General features: G+C 44.0%; 1 pseudogene; it reads left to right on the forward strand.

Annotated features, from left to right (window-relative positions):
- Positions 1–480: 480 nt before the first annotated feature.
- Positions 481–19,193, forward strand: LOC139315476 (zinc finger protein 850-like; annotated as a pseudogene).
- The last annotated feature ends 213 nt before the right edge of the window (positions 19,194–19,406 follow it).

The raw sequence follows: 19,406 nt of genomic DNA on the forward strand, positions 1-19,406 counted from the left end.
CCATAGACATCTCTATTTGTTAAGCAAATCCTTGCAGTTTTTAAATGAATCACTCCGCGGTTAAGCAATCTAGCTTTCCCTATGGACTTTGCTTGGCTGAGAGTCTCTGAGAGGAGGGATCACGTGATTCCGGGACGTTGCAGCCATCCTAAATAATACATGCCGGTTTCCAAGTGCCCGGATTTTAATGATGTCACTGGGAGGATATCGCACCGTGTCACTGTGCATCTGGATAGGGGGTCTGGCCTAGTGGTCTCCCGGGTAGGAAGGGATGGAGGCTGACATGGATCCCGAGTCCTGCCCAGAAATGAGGGGCGGAAGGATTTGTCTGCTTCCAGCCTGCGTGAAAATTCTGTGAGAGGTAGTATCTTAAGTCTCCCTCCCCGGGCGGGCTTGGGACTTCTCTCGATGGGAAAGGGACAAAGCTCTGATGCACCTCTCCTCCACCTTTGCCCTTTCAGGAGGACGGACGAGCCCGGTACAGGAAGAAAGCACCGGCCAAGAGGACAGGAGCGGCCTCGTGGAGCAGCCCTGCCCACTTCAGGCGCGGCTTCCCCGGGGAGGCGGCGTAGGAAGAAAATCCCAGCCACTCTGTGGCTGCAGAAGAGCCACCCACAAATAGGATGAGCCGCAGCCAAAGAGGACCACGTGAAAAGGGTATGCCCAGAAGGAGAATCGGGCAGAAGGAGGGAACAAGCGGCGTCCCCGAGACGCTTCCGGAGCACGTAGAATCCTTCAGCATAGACGGAAAACGCGGGAATCCCCATAGAAGAAGAACCCACCAGCGAGAAAAGAAACACGAATGCACAGAATGTGAAAAACTCTTCAAAACTAATCAGCAGCTTCAAAACCATCTGAGAACCCACTCAGGAGAAAAACTATATAAATGCCTGTATTGTGGAAAGAGTTTTACTCAGGGTGGACACCTCCGTGAACATCAAAGAATTCACACAGGAGAAAAACCCTATAAATGCCTGGAGTGTGGAAAGAGCTTTATTGTGGGTGGACAACTCCGTCAACATCAAAGAATTGACACAGGGGAAAAACCGTATCAGTGCCAGGAATGTGGAAAGAGCTTCAGTGTGAGGAGAAGACTTGATAATCATCAAAGAATTCACACAGGAGAAAAACCCTACAAATGTCTGGATTGTGGAAAGAGTTTTACTCAGGATGGAAACCTCCGTCAACATCAAAGAATTCACACAGGAGAAAAACCATATAAATGCCTGGAGTGTGGAAAGAGCTTTACTCTAGGTGGACACCTCCATCGACATCAAAGAACTCACACAGAAGAAAAACCCTATAAATGCCTGGAGTGTGGAAAGAGCTTTATTGTGGGTGGACAACTCCGTCAACATCAAAGAATTCACACAGGAGAAAAACCATATCAGTGCCAGGAATGTGGAAAGAGCTTCCGTTTGAGGAGAAGTCTTGATAATCATAAAAGAATTCACACAGGAGAAAAACCGTACAAATGTCTGGATTGTGGAAAGAGTTTTACTCAGGATGGACACCTCCGTGAACATCAAAGAATTCACACAGGAGAAAAACCATATAAATGCCTGGAGTGTGGAAAGAGCTTTACTCTGGATGGAAACCTCCGTCAACATCAAAGAATTCACACAGAAGAAAAACCCTATAAATGTCTGGATTGTGGAAAGAGTTTTACACAGGGTGGACAACTCCGTCAACATCAAAGAATTCACACAGGAGAAAAACCCTATAAATGCCTGGAGTGTGGAAAGAGCTTTACTGTGGGTGGACAACTCCGTCAACATCAAAGAATTCACACAGGAGAAAAACCATATCAGTGCCAGGAATGTGGAAAGAGCTTCAATGTGAGGGGAAATCTTTATAATCATCAAAGAATTCACACAGGAGAAAAACCCTACAAATGCCTAGATTGTGGAAAGAGTTTTGCTCGGGATGGATACCTCCGTCTTCATCAAAAAATTCACACAGGCGAAAAACCATATAAATGCCTAGAGTGTGGAAAGACCTTTACTCTGGGTGGACACCTCCATCGACATCAAAGAATTCACATTGGAGGAAAACCATATAAATGCCTGGAATGTGGAAAGAACTTTACTCAAGGTGGACACCTCCGTCGACATCAAAGAATTCACACAGGAGAAAAACCATATCAGTGCCAGGAATGTGGAAAGAGGTTCAGTGTGAGAGGAAATCTTGATAATCATCAAAGAATTCACACAGGAGAAAAACCCTACAAATGCCTGGATTGTGGAAAAAGTTTTACTCAGAGTGGACACCTCCGTCAACATCAAAGAATTCACACAGGAGAAAAACCCTATAAATGCCTTGAGTGTGGAAAGAGCTTTACCCTGGGCAGACACCTCCGTCTCCATCAAATAATTCACACTGGAGAAAACCCCCAAAAACGCATAGAGTGTGGAAAGACATTTGTTCGGGATGAGCACCTCCGTCAACATCAAAGAATTCACATTGGAGAAAAACCATATAAATGTCTGAAGTGTGGAAAGAGCTTTACTCAGGGTGTTCATCTCCGTCAACATCAAAGAATTCACACAGGAGAAAAACCATACAAATGCCTGGAGTGTGGAAAGAGTTTTACTCAGGGTGGACACCTCCGTGAACATCAAAGAATTCACACAGGAGAAAAACCATATAAATGCCTGGAGTATGGAAAGAGCTTTACGCTTGGTGGACACCTCCGTCAACATCAAAAAATTCACATTGGAGACAAACTTTAGAAATGCCTGAAATGTGGAAAGAGGTTTGCTCGGGACACCTACATCAACGTCAACATCAAAGAATTGACACAGGAGAAAAACCATATACCGTATTTTTCGGAGTATAAGACGCACCTTTTTACCCCCCAAAAGGGGGTGAGAATTGGGTGCATCTTATACACCAAATGTAGCCCTGCCCACTGTTAAGGATATTGTTGTGTTACCAAGCAGCAGAGTAAGTGCACAGAGAAACGGTACTGAGAGCAATGAATACAATACATACAAACTGGTTTAACAAAGCTTTTACTTTGTAGTGAAAAAACAATTGCGTAGTCTTTTAGTCAATCCAAGTCTTTAGCCATTCAAATCAGTCCGAAGTTACAGATATCTTCTTACCATACAAACAGCAGTAGGTAATAAACAGCAATTCAACGCTGGTAAGAAATCACGATGATAGCAGATCCATCCACTTCTTCACACACGACGGTAACAGTTCCAACCAGCAAGTCAAGCAATTCTGACCAACAATGACTATAGTTCGGCTGTCTCCTTATATACAGTTTACACTAGTAATTATCCACTTAAGATAAGTGGAGTCAGCATGCAATGACTCAACAGTACAATTAGGATAATTGCAGTCAGCAGTCAGTTACAATGACTCATCAGTACAATTACTCAGCATTACATCTTAAAGTTACAGAATACATTTAAAGTTATAGCACACATATATTGCCTGGACAACTTGTTAGGCTTACACCATATTCTAACAGCCCCCACCCTTTGGCCTGTGCCTCGTAGCAGTTACCTTCTTGCAAGCAAACAGCAAGAAAAAACAGCCCCTTTCAACTTCAGCATAGGTTAATTAGCACAAGTTGATTAGATTGGCCTCCCGGCTCTCAGCTGATTTGCTCTCAGCTGTTTTCGGAAGGGCTCTGTTGCTAGCTGCAGAGAGTGCTGGAGCAGATTTTTTTTTCCCTAGGTATGCTGAAAAAACGAAATTGAAAGTAAAGCAGGCTCTTTGCTGCAATGTGACAAAATGAGGCAGAGAGAGATTTCTTTTTCTTTTTGCTCACCAAAAAAGGTAGGTGCAAACAATGGGAAATTTAGGGCAAAAGAGAGTTCAAGATTTTAAAACACAAAAGAAAAAAAGCTCTATTTAACTAGGGAATTGTAATAATTGAGATACTATTAATTGTATATTGTGTTGAAAGCAGAAATGGTTAAGTTGTGGTTTGGAGGAATATATGGGGAAAATTATTTGGTTTATTATTGGTAAATATAATTAATTGATTTGCAAAATTGAATTGCATGGAAATAATTGGAATATTCATGTTCATATTGATTAATATACAAACATAGTTATAACTAATTGATTTATATAAAAATGTTGAATTTGTATTAAACAATTATAATATTAAATAATTATCCAATGTGAGGATGGATATAAAAATGGATGACAATGGGAAGGGGTATAATATAGAATAGAAGGGAAAAATTGAATTTGATTAAGATTAGAGATGAGAATGAAGGGTAATATTGGCTTTTTTAAAAGAATAGATGAGGAATAAATATGGCAAAAAGGAAACATAGAAATTGTAAATTTAATTGAAATGACTAAACACTGTTTAAATTTGTGAACCAGCCAAATACTCTGTTCAAAGAAAATACATTGTATGTTTGTATGTGTGTTTGTCTAAAAAATAAAAACTTAAAAAACAACAACCAAAAAAGGTAGGTGCGTCTTATACTCCGGTGCGTCTTATACTCCGAAAAATACTGTATATTCCTGTAGTGTGGAAAGAGTTTTATTGACAGTGGAAACCTCTACCGACATCAAAGGATTAATCATGATTCACCAAGATTCAACCTCTCACAGAGAAGAAAATTTAGAAATGTACGGAGTGGGAAAAATCCTTAGGAACAAATGGAAATAGCCAAAACTATGTAAGAATCTACATGGGAGAGGAACCTTATAAATGGATACAGCATGGCTGACATGTTTCAGTAATCAGCAAAATCAGTTCAGCTGCAGAGAAAGCCAGATGTATGCCACAGTATCCAAAGGTGCTTCCTCTCAGGTGTCGTCTCCGTGCAAAATATAACCCCACTTTCCAACATAGCTTTCTGATCCAGCCTTAGAGACCTGTCTTAGGCCCAGTACATTTCAACATCTTCATAAACAATTAGATGGGATATAAGGAGAACTCATTAGATTTGCAGATGACACCAAGCTGGCAGTAATAGCCAACACTCCAAATATAGTGCTCAGGAACCAGATGGATCTTCATAGTCTTGAATTCTGGACTCATGTAACAAAATTAATTGTGTGAAAAGTTAAGTAAAACTTTTAAGTAAAGCAAATGTACAGGTAAGGAGACCAATAGAAACCATGTCTTAGTAAGTATATGCTGTATTCCATTGGAAAGGTACAATTAAGAAGAACACGTTATTATCTTGGTTAATAAGCCACATCAAGGGAACTATGATGGAAACTAAGGCCTCCTTCAGAAACTGGATTTTGACTAGATGAGGATGAAAGAAAAGTGCTAAAGTTAAATAAGCAATGAAAAAGAAAAAAGAAAATTTAGGGTGTGCCTGTGAGCTATTTTTGAAAACGTGTGGAATGGAGGCCAAGGGGTGGAATTGAAAATAAAGTCCAACTTCTTGCTAATAACTCATACATGAAGCCAGTCAGGACAGGATCTGTGTAAGATCTTCAAGAGTCCAAACAGAGAATTTTTTATTTATTTATTTATATGCTGCCCTTCTCCAGAGACTCAGGGCGTCTTGCAATGCATTAAGCAATAGCCTTCATACTTTTGTATATTTTATACAAAGTCAGCTTATTGCCCCCACAAACCGGGTTCTCATTTTACCTATCTTAGAAAGGATGGAAGGCTGAGTCAACCTTGAGCCTGGTGAGAATTGAACTCACAGTAATTGCAGGCAGCTGGAAGCTAAATACTACCTTTTTAACAGTAGCATTAGTCTGCTGCGCTACTCAGGCTCCTTGCTAATAATAATAATTGCTTATTATTGGAGCAAGACAAAAGAAAACAAAATCAAACCAGGTCCCGCAACCCAGAAATAAACTGGGAAAATCTCCCAAGGAAACATGTCTAAAAATAAAATTTAACATGGATCAAGGAAGAATTTGTGAGTAATCTGCATTCAGGGTTGGAAAGCTTTATTAAAGGCAAAGCGTTAATATGAAGAACACTCAAGATGGCTTCTTAAAAGGTTCACTTATCTTTGAGAGCTGATAAGGTTTATAAGTATTGGAAATCCTCAACTTAAATCTAGGACAGGTGAAAAAGTTAGCCTACCACATTTTTTACTTTTCCACATCACTTTGAGCATGCTTGTATTTTGCAACGACAGCTGGTTTGGTGAAGGAGAGTAATACTTTCCAAATATACAGAAAGAGAGAACTGAATTTTTATGGAGGAAGCCATAGCCAGGAAAAAGGAGGCAGGAGAAATATATGGACCAAAATGTGTTTCAGAAAGAAAACAGCAGCTTTATTAGTAATTTCCCGGAGCAAAATTAGAAACAGATACACTCCCCCACCCCCAAAAAAAATTTGAGGTGAATCTGCTGGATCCAGAGCCATCTGTGGACTGCGGTGGTGCATGACCAGTTGTGTATTGCATGAACACAATGCAAACCCGGCCTTTGTTGAGGAGCAACTTGACAGACGAATTAAAAAGGCGGTCCAGCATTTGAGGAAGAATTAAACATACGGAGCCAGTGTATATCTGCTGAGAAAAAATTAAATTCCCTGCTTGAGATGATCTGAAAATAAGTCTGCATTAGGGGCATGGGTTTTTTCTCCCTCTAGAATAGTGTCTACTTTTTCAAGTCCCATATTTCAAAAACTAGAGTGGAAAATGGAAAGCCTATAAAAGAGTAAGGAGAAAATGATATGTGTGGTGGGTTGATAACCATCTGTCTACACAGTATTTTTCAAACTCAGCAACTCTTAAAATGCTTGGACTTCAATTCCCAGAATTTTCCAACCAGCATGACTCGCTGGGGAATTTTGAGAATTGAAGTCCACACATCTTAAGAGTTCCTGAGTTTGAAAGACACTGCTGTAATAGCAGGAATTTTTTTACCACAGAAAAAGGGAAAAATAGGAAGATGCGTGAAGGGTTATAAAATTATCCCCAAAAATCCACATTTAAACTGCTAGTTTAGAAGAAAAGGATATTTTAAATGGAACCTCTGCAAGATTGTTACTGTCAATCAAAAACCCTATGTGGATTGTAGACAATTTAGCTGAAGAGTCTTTGGAATTTGAAGATTTAGCTACAGACAATTGATCTCTACCTATAGATGGTTTTTCTGTGAATTCTCTTTCAATAATCTTAAATATCAGGTAACAGAAAAGAATTTTTTGCAGGTTCTTGGGCTTCATTAAACTCTGGAAAATATTATAGGGAAAATTTGTTTTGGAAAGAACAAGTGTAATATTCACATTCAAGGTTGTTAGCACCAACTGCCTGTGGAGATTTCCTTATCCCAAGAGCCAAAGGTAACCTCTATCTAAAATATATTATACCGGCCTCTGTGAAGTTCAACAGAATACATGTGGTCCTCACTTAATGATGCTAAGTAGGAACAGAAACTCCATTGTTAAGCAACTCACATTTATTTATTTATTTATTTATTTATTTATTTATTTATTTATTTATTTATTTATTTATTTATAAAATTTGTATGCCGCCCTATCTCCAAGGACTCAGGGTGGCTCACAACAACAATCAACCAAGCAAGTGTTAAAATCAATAAATATACACAAAAATATGAAAAGTTTAAAAATTTGTTTTTAAGTTTTAAGTTTAAAAAGTTTAAGAAGTTGATTCCAAAGGGTGGGGGCACTCACAGAGAAAGCTCTACCCCTGAGGGTCGCCAGCCGACATTGTCCAGCCGACGGCACCCTGAGTAGGCCCTCTTTGTGAGAGCGCACCGGGCGATGGGCACTTGACACTGGTTGCAGGTGGTCCGACAAATAGCCTGGGCCTAAGCCATGAAGGGCTTTATAGGTTAACACCAGTACCTTGAATCTCACTCGGAGGGCAACCAGCAACCAATGCAAGCCGCGCAGGAGAGGTGTAATATGGGAGTATCGGGTCCCTCCCACAACAACCTGCGCTGCCACATTCTGTAGCAGCTGAAGCCCCCAGGTGGTCTTCACGGGCAGCCCCAGGTAGATAGCACTGCAGTAGTCGATCTGGAAGGTGACTACCGCATGAGTGACTATGGGTAGGGCATTTCGGTCCAAGTATGGGCGCAACTGGCGAACCTGGGCAAACGCCCCCCTGGTCACGGCCGTGATATGATCCTCCAAACTCAGCTGTGAATCCAAGAGGATGCCCAAGTTGTGCGCCCTGTCTACGGGGGGCAACACCTCGCCCCCAATAGACAGCATTGGAACGTCTCGCTCAGCCCGAGATGCCGGTATCCACAGCCACTCGGTCTTGGCCGGGTTGAGTCGAAGCCTGTTACTCCCCATCCAGATCCGTACTGCTTCCAGGCACCGGGACATCACATTGAGGGCATCACTGGGCTGGTTCGGGGTGGATATAAAAAGCTGGGTATCATCAGCGTACTGATGATACCCCACTGCAAAACCACGGATGATCACTCCCAGCGGCTTCATGTAAATGTTGAACAGAAGGGGCGAGAGGACCGACCCCTGGGGCACCCCACAAGTGAGGGCCCTCATGGCCGACCTCTGCCCCCCTGCCAACACCACTTGCGTACGACCCGAGAGGTAGAAGGCGAACCACCGTAAAATGAGCCTTGATAGCACAGTGCTCTAAGCACCCTGTTATTAACACAGCTGCCTGCAATTACTGCTGGTTCGAATCTCTCCAAGGCTCAAGGTTGACTCAGCCTTCCATCCTTTCTAAGGTAGGTAAATTGAGGACCCAGTTTGTGGGGGCAATAAGCTGACTTTGTATAAAATATACAAAAGTATGAAGGCTATTGCTTAATGCATTGTAAGCCACCCTGAGTCTCCGCAGAAGGGCGGCATATAAATCAAATTAACAAAAAAAATGGTGTCACCCACTCCCAATCCCTCGAGGCGTCACAGCATGATACCATGGTCGATGGTATCAAAAGCCGCCGAGAGATCTAATAGGACCAGGACCAAGGAATGACCCCTGTCCCGAGCCCTCCAGAGAGCATCCACCAGCGCGACCAATGCCGTCTCCATGCTGTAACCGGGCCTGAAACCTGATTGGCATGGGTCTAGGTAATCTGCTTCATCCAGGGCCACTGGAAACTGACGTGCCACCACGCTCTCAACAAACTTCGCCAAAAAGCGAAGGTTGAAGACCGGACGAAAGCTGCCCAGAATGGTTGGATCCAAGGCAGGTTTCTTAAGGAGGGGCCTAACCACCGCCTCCTTCAAGGCAGCAGGAAAACTCCCTCCATCCAAGGATGCCGTTATCACTGCCTGGATCCAGCTGCGTGTCACCTCCCGAGCTGCATAAACCAGCCAGGAGGGACACGGGTCCAGTATGCAAGTGCACTCAGCTTCCTCATGATCCTGTCCACTTCCTCCGGGGTAACAGGGTCAAACTCTTCCCAGATAACAAGAACCGCCGCCTCCCCACCATCCGACCCTGCCCAATCAGAGTCCAAGCTGTCCCGAATCTGAGCGATCTTGTCCCGCAGATGTTGACTAAACTCCTTGGCTCGCCACTGCAAAGGGTCCTCCCACACTCTCTGATACAGGAGGGAACGGGATACCCTAAACAGGGCAGCCGGGTGATTATCTGCGGATGCGATGAGGGCAGAGAAGTATGTACGCTTTGCCGCCGCCATCGCCTCCAGGTAAGACCGTGTGAACGATCTTAGCTGGGCTCGGTCAGATTCGGAACGCCTAGTTCTCCAACATCTCTCTAGGCCTCTTCTCCTGCGCTTCATCCCCCGGAGCTCCTCAGTATACCAAGGGGCAAGGCGGGGACTGCGCCGGGTCAGAGGCCTCAAAGGCACGACACGGTCGAGAACCCCAGCGGCCGCCCTATCCCAGGCCTCCACCAGTGTCTCGACCGGGGCATGGGAGAGAGAGAGAACGATCATCCCAAGCTCCGTCTGGAACCTCTCCGGGTCCATCAGGAGCCTGGGGCGGAACCAGATGGTCGGTTCCGCATCCCAGCAAGGTGGGGTGGCATTCTGGAAGTCCAACCGGAGGAGATGATGGTCGGTCCATGACAGGGACGAAATGACAAATACCCCCCCCCCACCGAGCATAACATGCCACTGCTCTGAGATAAAAACAAGATCGGGTGTGTGCCCTCCCTCATGAGTCAGTCCCTGAATAATCTGAGTCAAGTCCATGGCCGCCATGGATGCCATGAACTCCCGAGCCACCCACGCCCCCCCACTGAGGGAAGGCAGGTTGAAGTCCCCCAGCACCATAAGTCTGGGGAGCTCCACCACCAACCCCGACAGGGCGTTGAGTAGGCCAGGCAGGGCCGCTGCCATGCAGCTGGGAGATAAGTACGTTATCAGCAGGCCCAACTAACCCTGTGGACCCCATCTCATGAGGAGGGTTTCGCATCTGTCTATCTGCGGAACAGTGACCCCCCGCAGACTAAGGGCTTCCCTTATAACAACCGCCACCCCGCCCCTCCTTCCCTGGGCCCTTGGTTGGTGCAGCACCCGGAAACCTGGTGGGCAAAGTTCAGTCAGAGGGACACCTCCCTGAGCCCAACCAGGTTTCAGTAATGCAAGCCAGGTCTGCGTTTTCCTCCTCAATCAAATCCCAAATGAGGGGAGCTTTGTGAACCACAGACCTGGCATTAAAATAGACCAACCGGAGCCCAGTGTCTCCGTCTCTCAAACCCCCAGGAAGTCGGATGGAAGCAGGAGGGTCGGAGCATGCCACCGCTCGAAGACCGCAGGGGTGAGCTCCCGAGTTTTGATACGGCCCTCCGTTCATCCACCTACTTTTCATAAATTGAAAACCATGTGACTATGCCACTTAGGGTTGCCTATTATGGCAGTCCCAGTTCCGGCTGTGAGGACTGCGTGGTTATTAACAAAGGACTTTATGTGACCATAACTTCCAATTTCCTGCTGGGTTCCCCATTGGCTTTGCAAAAAAAAAAAAAAAAATCCCAGGACAATGGGATGCTGCAATGGTCAGAACTGTGAGCCAGTTGCTGAATGCCTGAAACACAAATGTGACTATGTCAGACTTTCTGCTGGCTTCCCCATTGATTTTGCGTTTGAAGTCAACAAGCTGAAAATTATGATCACATGACTACTTGAAACAGACAGCCAGAAGTGTGGAGTGATCACTGAGCTTTGGAAGCACAATTAGGTGGCTGCAGAGGTATTGCAATGGCCACAACTTGGCGGATCAATCGTAAGTACCATTCTTTCAGTGCCATTGTCACTGAAGTAGTAGTCATGAAGCAAGGACTTCCTGTATAGCACCAAAGACTTTCATACCTGGGGTGGGGGTGGAATTCAGTCTTTTACTTTCTAACCTGGTGCCTTAACCACTATGGACCAAAAATTTTGCTTTAACCACTGGCCCAAATCCCTGCTTTTTGGCAACAATATAGAGTTTGGAGAACTGTACCCTCTTCTACTACTACTATTACTACAATAATTGTTCATACTATTACGATATTTTTTCAACTTCGTCTTTTAAACTGGAATTGCTAGGAGACCCAATTTTACATCAGTAATAGATGTAGTAAAGAACTAAATGATGAATAAATGGCATAATTACCCTTTGCAGCAAAAAGAATGAGAGAAAAGGAGGGAAAGGGAGGAGAGGAAACTTTTGACAGTTTGACACTTAAAATGCTAGACCTGAAGCTTTGATGGCCTCTTTAGCCGTAGATCAAGTATGATATGGGTAGTCCTTGAGTTACAACAATTCTTTTAGTGACCATTTGAAGTTACAAGGACACTGAAAAAAGGGACTTGTGTCTGTTTTTCACAGTTATGGCCATTGCAGCATCCCCCTGGACGCTTGGCAATTGAATCATATTTATCACAGTTGCAATGTCCTGGGGTCATGTGATCCCCTTTTGCGACCTTCTGACAAGCAAAGTCAATGGGGAAGCCAGATTCACTTAACAATCATGTTATTAACTTAACTGCAATGATTCACTTAACAACAATGGCAGGAAATGTCATAAAATGGGGCAAAACTCACTTAAAAACAGAATTTTTGTGGTTGTAGGTTGTAAGTTGTATTTAAAGACAAACTTCAGACTGAAGGAAATAAAATTTAAAAAATTGTTGCAATCATTCACCAGCACAGGTTGAAGCAAGATAAGAAGAAAACAGCAGGTTTCACGCACGGAGTGGTCAAAAAAGTCAACATGGCAATCCCAACAGTGTAACAAAGGTTGATCTGTGGAGCAGAAATACATGCTTTCTGCGTGCAATACATTAAATCTGTATATCTAATCTATCTATCTATCTAGGAAGTCCTTGACTTATCACACAGTTGGGACCCGAGTTTCCATTACTAAGCAATGCAGTTGTTAAGTGAGTCACCCCAATTTCTCAACCTTTCGTTGTTGCTTTTTTTTCAAGAGGCAACTGGACTTTTATGTTTTTTCTTTGAAGACATTTCCCCTCTCATCCAAGAAGCTTCTTCAGCTCTGACTGGATGGTGGGGAACGGAATTCTTCAGTCAGAGCTGAAGAAGCTTGGAAGAGAAGAGAAACGTCTTCAAAGAAAAACCAGAAAGTCCAGTTGCCTCTTTGAAAAAAAAAAAGCACCTTTGGGACAACCATGGCCGGGATGACTGAGAAGTCTCCGATTGTTAAGCAAATCCTTGCAGTTTTTAAATGAATCGCTCCACGGGGTTCAGCGAATCCAGCTTTCCCTTGGCTCTGAGAGGAGGTGATCACGTGACTCGGGGAGGTTACGGCCATCTTAAATAATACACGCCGGCTGCCAAGCGCCCGGATTTTAATGACGTCACTGGGAGGCTATCGCAAGGCGTAAGTGCGAGGACTAGCCTGAGGGACACCCGGGACAGGTACGGCGCAGGGGACGCTTTAAGACTACCAGGCAGAGAAGGAAGATGACGGGGAGCCCGAGGCCCGGCCAGAAAAGCGGGGCGGAAGGATTTCCCTTCAGCCTTTTCTTAAGCTCAGCACAGACCGAGAAAAAGGACAGGCGGGAGAAGAAAAAAAACCACTCCCCATTTTCCTGCTGGATACGCTGAAGGCTTTTGGGCGGGGAGGGAGGAGGCGACCACACGGAGGGTCTGGCTGCCTTCGTGGACGCCCGGTGCAGGTAGCGCGCAGAGGACGCTTTAAGAGGCGTCTCCAACCTTGGCAACTTTAAGACTTACGGACTTCAACTCCCAGGATTCCTCACTCAGAAGCAAAGCGGGCTGAGGAATTCTGGGAATTGAAGTCCACAAGTCTTAAAGTTGCCAAGGTTGGAGATCCCTGCTTTAAGATTCCCGGGCAGGGAAGAAGGGAGGGAGGCTGACGGGGAGCCCGAGGCCCGGCCTGAAAGATTTACCCGCCTCCAGCCTGCCTGAGAGGCCCGTAAGAGGCGGTGGCTTCGGCCTTCCTCCCTGGGCGGGCTTGGGACTCCTCGCGGGGGAGAAGAGAACGAAGCCCTGACGCGCCTCTCCTCCTCCTTCGCCCCTTCAGGAGGACCGACGAGCCCGGCTGAGGAAGAAAACGCCGCCGAGAGGAGCAGCCTCGCCCACCTTTACATCAATAGTAGATGTGGGTAATGAGATAAATAGGGAAAGCCTTCTTGAGGGGTTTATATAGCTATGATGCTCTCTCTCTTCCTTCAATTACATCTTACCTCAGCCTGACCAATCTTGCCTGCTACTTAAGGAAAAGGCCCCTAAGCAGCGTAATATTATACATCTTGTTCACCCTAACGTCATTCCTATACTGCCAGTAGGACTTACATCTTATTAAAATGTATGTTCCTCTTTTTTGAAGGTATGCCCTTTAGAGATGTTCTGACTCCAACAAAGGATAAATCAGAAGAATCTGGGGGCGAAATCTTTGTAGGTAATGGCAATTAAGAACTAAATATTAAATAAATGGCATTATAATTACCCTTTGCAGCAAAAGGAATGAGAGAAAAGGAGGGAAAGGGAGGAGAGGACCCTTTTGACACTTAAAATCCTGAATTTGAAGCTTTGATGGCCACCCTCCAGCCATAGATCAAGAATGATACGGGTAGTCCTTGAGTTTCAAAAATTCATTTAGTGACCATTTGAAGTTACAAGGGCACTGAAAAAAGGGACTTGTGTCTGTTTTTCACAGTTATGGCCATGGCAGCATCTTCGTCATGTGATCAAAATTGAGATGCTGGGCAATTGAATCATATTTATGACAGTTGCAATGACCTGGACTGATGTGATCCCCTCCATCTGTGGAGCAGAAATATGTGGTTTCTGTGTGCAATACATTAAATCTACCTACCCACCTACTTACCCACCCATCCATCCATCCATCTATCCAGGTAGTACTTCACTTATGACATAGTTGGGACCAGAATTTCCATTGCTAAGCAATGCAGTTGTTAAGTAAGTCACCCCAATTTCTCAACCTTTCTTTGTTAACCCAAAGGTGCTTTTTCAAGAGGAAACTGGACTTTATGATTTTTCTTTGAATATATCTTTCCCTTCTCATCCAAGAAGCTTCTTCAACTCTGACTGGATGGGGAGGAGGAGGTGAATTTCTATTTAATTTATAAATTCCACACCTTCCAGTCAGAGCTGAAGAAGCTTCTTGGAACCAGAAAGCCCAGTTGTTTCTTGAAAAAAAGCACCTTTGAGATAACCCATGACTTGGATGACTGAGAGTCTCCGTAGACATCTCTATTTGTTAAGCAAATCCTTTCAGTTTTTAAATAAATCTGCGGTTAAGCGAATCTAGCTTTCCCTATGGACTTTGCTTGGCTGAGAGGCTCTGAGAGGAGGGATCACGTGATTCGGGGACGTTGCAGCCATCCTAAATAATACATGCCGGTTTCCAAGTGCCCGGATTTTAATGATGTCACTGGGAGGATATCGCACCGTGTCACTGTGCATCTGGATAGGGGGTCTGGCCTAGTGGTCTCCCGGGTAGGAAGGGATGGAGGCTGACGTGGATCCCGAGTCCTGCCCAGAAATGTGGGGCGGAAGGATTTTCCTGCTTCCAGCCTGCGTGAAAATTCCATGAGAGGTAGTATTTAAAGTCTCCCTCCCCGGGTGGGCTTTGGACTTCTCTCGGTGGGAAAGGGAAAAAGATCTGACGCACCTCTGCTCCGCCTTTGACCTTTCAGGAGGACGGACGAGCCTGGTACAGGAAGAAAGCACCGGCCGAGAGGACAGGAGCGGCCTCGTGTAGCAGCCCTGCCCACTTCAGGCACGGCTTCCCCGGGGAAGCGGCGTAGGAAGTAAATCCCAGCCACTCTGTGGCTGCAGAAGAGCCGCACACAAATAGGATGAGCCGGAGCCAAAGACGACCACGTGAAATGGGGATGCCCAGAAGGAAAATCGGGGAGAAGGAGGGAACAAGCGGTGCCCTCGAGACGCTTCCGGAGCACGTAGAGTCCTTCAGCACAGATGGCAAATGCGGGAATCCCCATAGAAGAAGAACCCACCAGGGAGAAAAGAAATACGAATGCACAGAATGTGAAAAACTCTTCAAAACTAATCAGCAGCTTCAAAACCATCTGAGAATCCACTCAGGAGAAAAACCATATAAATGCCTGGATTGTGGAAAGAGTTTTACTCAGGGTGGACACCTCCGTGAACATCAAAGAATTCACACAGGAGAAAAACCCTATAAATGCCTGGAGTGTGGTAAGAGCTTTATTGTGGGTGGACAACTCCGGCAACATCAAAGAATTCACACAGGGGAAAAACCATATCAGTGCCAGGAATGTGGAAAGAGCTTCAGTGTGAGGAGAAGACTTGATAATCATCAAAGAATTCACACAGGAGAAAAACCCTACAAATGTCTGGATTGTGGAAAGAGTTTTACTCAGGATGGACACCTCCGTGAACATCAAAGAATTCACACAGGAGAAAAACCATATAAATGCCTGGAGTGTGGAAAGAGCTTTACTCTGGGTGGACACCTCCGTCGACATCAAAGAACTCACACAGAAGAAAAACCCTATAAATGCCTGGAGTGTGGAAAGAGCTTTACTGTGGGTGGAGAACTCCGTCAACATCAGAGAATTCACACAGGAGAAAAACCATATCAGTGCCAGGAATGTGGAAAGAGCTTCAGTGTGAGGGGAAATCTTTATAATCATAAAAGAATTCACACAGGAGAAAAACCCTACAAATGCCTAGATTGTGGAAAGAGTTTTGCTCGGGATGGATACCTCCGTCTTCATCAAAAAATTCACACAGGCGATAAACCATATAAATGCCTAGAGTGTGGAAAGAGCTTTACTCTCGGGGGACACCTCCGTCGACATCAAAGAATTCACATTGGAGGAAAACCATATAAATGCCTAGAGTGTGGAAAGAGCTTTACTCTAGGTGGACAACTCCGCCAACATCAAAGAATTCACACAGGAGAAAAACCATATCAATGCCAGGAATGTGGAAAGAGGTTCAGTGTGAGAGGAAATCTTGATAATCATCAAAGAATTCACACAGGAGAAAAACCCTACAAATGCCTGGATTGTGGAAAGAGTTTTACTCAGGGTGGACATCTCCGTGAACATCAAAGAATTCACACAGGAGAAAAACCATATAAATGCCTGGAGTGTGGAAAGAGCTTTACTCTGGGTGGACACCTCCGTCGACATCAAAGAACTCACACAGAAGAAAAACCCTATAAATGCCTGGAGTGTGGAAAGAGCTTTACTGTGGGTGGAGAACTCCGTCAACATCAGAGAATTCACACAGGAGAAAAACCATATCAGTGCCAGGAATGTGGAAAGAGCTTCAGTGTGAGGGGAAATCTTTATAATCATAAAAGAATTCACACAGGAGAAAAACCCTACAAATGCCTAGATTGTGGAAAGAGTTTTGCTCGGGATGGATACCTCCGTCTTCATCAAAAAATTCACACAGGCGATAAACCATATAAATGCCTAGAGTGTGGAAAGAGCTTTACTCTCGGGGGACACCTCCGTCGACATCAAAGAATTCACATTGGAGGAAAACCATATAAATGCCTAGAGTGTGGAAAGAGCTTTACTCTAGGTGGACAACTCCGCCAACATCAAAGAATTCACACAGGAGAAAAACCATATCAATGCCAGGAATGTGGAAAGAGGTTCAGTGTGAGAGGAAATCTTGATAATCATCAAAGAATTCACACAGGAGAAAAACCCTACAAATGCCTGGATTGTGGAAAGAGTTTTACTCAGGGTGGACATCTCCGTGAACATCAAAGAATTCACACAGGAGAAAAACCATATAAATGCCTGGAGTGTGGAAAGAGCTTTAATCTGGTTGGACACCTCCGTCGACATCAAAGTATTCACATTGGAGGAAAACCATATAAATGCCTGGAGTGTGGAAAGAGCTTTACTCTGGGTGGACAATTCCGTCAACATCAAAGAATTCACATTGGAGGAAAACCATATAAATGCCTGGAGTGTGGAAAGAGCTTTACGTTGGGTGGAGAACTCCGTCAACATCAAAGAATTCACACAGGAGAAAAACCCTATAAATGCCTTGAGTGTGGAAAGAGCTTTACCCTGGGCAGACACCTCCATCTCCATCAAATAATTCACACTGGAGAAAAACCCTACAAATGTCTGGATTGTGGAAAGAGTTTTACCCAGGGTGGACACCTCCGTCAACATCAAAAGATTCATATTGGAGAAAAACCCTACAAATGTGTAGAGTGTGGAAAGACATTTGTTCGGGATGAGCACCTCCGTCAACATCAAAGAATTCACATTGGAGAAAAACCATATAAATGTCTGGAGTGTGGAAAGAGCTTTACTCAGGGTGTTAATCTCCGTCAACATCAAAGAATTCACACAGGAGAAAAACCATATAAATGTATGGAGTGTGGAAAGAGCTTTACTCAGGGTGTTCATCTCCGTCAACATCAAAGAATTCACACAGGAGAAAAACCATACAAATGCCTGGAGTGTGGAAAGAGCTTTACTCAGGGTGTTCATCTCCGTCACCATCAAAGAATTCACACAGGAGAAAAACCATATAAATGCCTGGAGTGTGGAAAGAGTTTTACTCAGGGTGGACACCTCCGTGAACATCAAAGAATTCACACAGGAGAAAAACCATATAAATGCCTGGAGTGTGGAAAGAGCTTTACTCTTGGTGGACACCTCCGTCAACATCAAAAAATTCACACTGGAGACAAACTTTAGAAATGCCTGAAATGTGGAAAGAGGTTTGCTCGGGATGGACACCTACATCAACGTCAAAGAATTGACACAGGAGAAAAACCATATACCGTATTTTTCAGAGTATAAGACACACCTTTTTACCCCCCAAAAGGGGGTGAAAATTTGGGTGCAACTTATATACCAAATGTAGCCTTGCCCACTCACTGGCCCTTGTTAAGGATATTGTTGTGTTACCAAGCAGCAGAGTAAGTGCACAGAGAAACTGTACTGAGAGCAATGAATACAATACATACAAACTGATTTAACAAAGCTTTTACTTTGTAGTGAAAAAAACAATTGCGTAGTCTTTTAGTCAATCCAAGTCTTTAGCCATTCAAATCAGTCCGAAGTTACAGATATCTTCTTACCATACAAACAGCAGTAGGTAATAAACAGCAATTCAACGCTGGTAAGAAATCACGATGATAGCAGATCCATCCACTTCTTCACACACGACGGTAACAGTTCCAACCAGCAAGTCAAGCAATTCTGACCAACAATGACTATAGTTCGGCTGTCTCCTTATATACAGTTTACACTAGTAATTATCCACTTAAGATAAGTGGAGTCAGCATGCAATGACTCAACAGTACAGTTAGGATAATTGCAGTCAGCAGTCAGTCAGCAGTCAGTTACAATGACTCATCAGTACAATTACTCAGCATTACATCTTAAAGTTACAGAATACATTTAAAGTTATAGCACACATATATTGCCTGGACAACTTGTTAGGCTTACACCATATTCTAACAGCCCCCACCCTTTGGCCTGTGCCTCGCAGCAGTTACCTTCTTGCAAGCAAACAGCAAAAAAAAACAGCCCCTTTCAGCTTCAGCATAGGTTAATTAGCACAAGTTGATTAGATTGGCCTCCCGACTCTCAGCTGATTTGCTCTCAGCTGTTTTCGGAAGGGCTCTGTTGCTAGCTGCAGAGAGTGCTGGAGCAGATTTTTTTTCCCCCTAGGTATGCTGAAAAAACGAAATTGAAAGTAAAGCAGGCTCTTTGCTGCAATGTGACAAAATGAGGCAGAGAGAGATTTCTTTTTCTTTTTGCTCACCAAAAAAGGTAGGTGCAAACAATGGGAAATTTAGGGCAAAAGAGGAGAGTTCAAGATTTTAAAACACAAAAGAAAAAAAGCTCTATTTAACTAGGGAATTGTAATAATTGAGATACTATTAATTGTATATTGTGTTGAAAGCAGAAATGGTTAAGTTGTGGTTTGAAGGAATATAGGGAAAATTATTTGGTTTATTATTGGTAAATATAATTAATTGATTTGTAAAATTGAATTGCATGGAAATAATTGGAATATTCATGTTCATATTGATTAATATACAAACAGATAGTTATAAC

The sequence above is a fragment of the Pituophis catenifer genome, unplaced genomic scaffold, assembly GCF_029215685.1.
Source record: "Pituophis catenifer annectens isolate HBS135680 unplaced genomic scaffold, rPitCat1.0.hap2 SCAF_3, whole genome shotgun sequence".
Lineage (NCBI taxonomy): Eukaryota > Metazoa > Chordata > Lepidosauria > Squamata > Colubridae > Pituophis > Pituophis catenifer.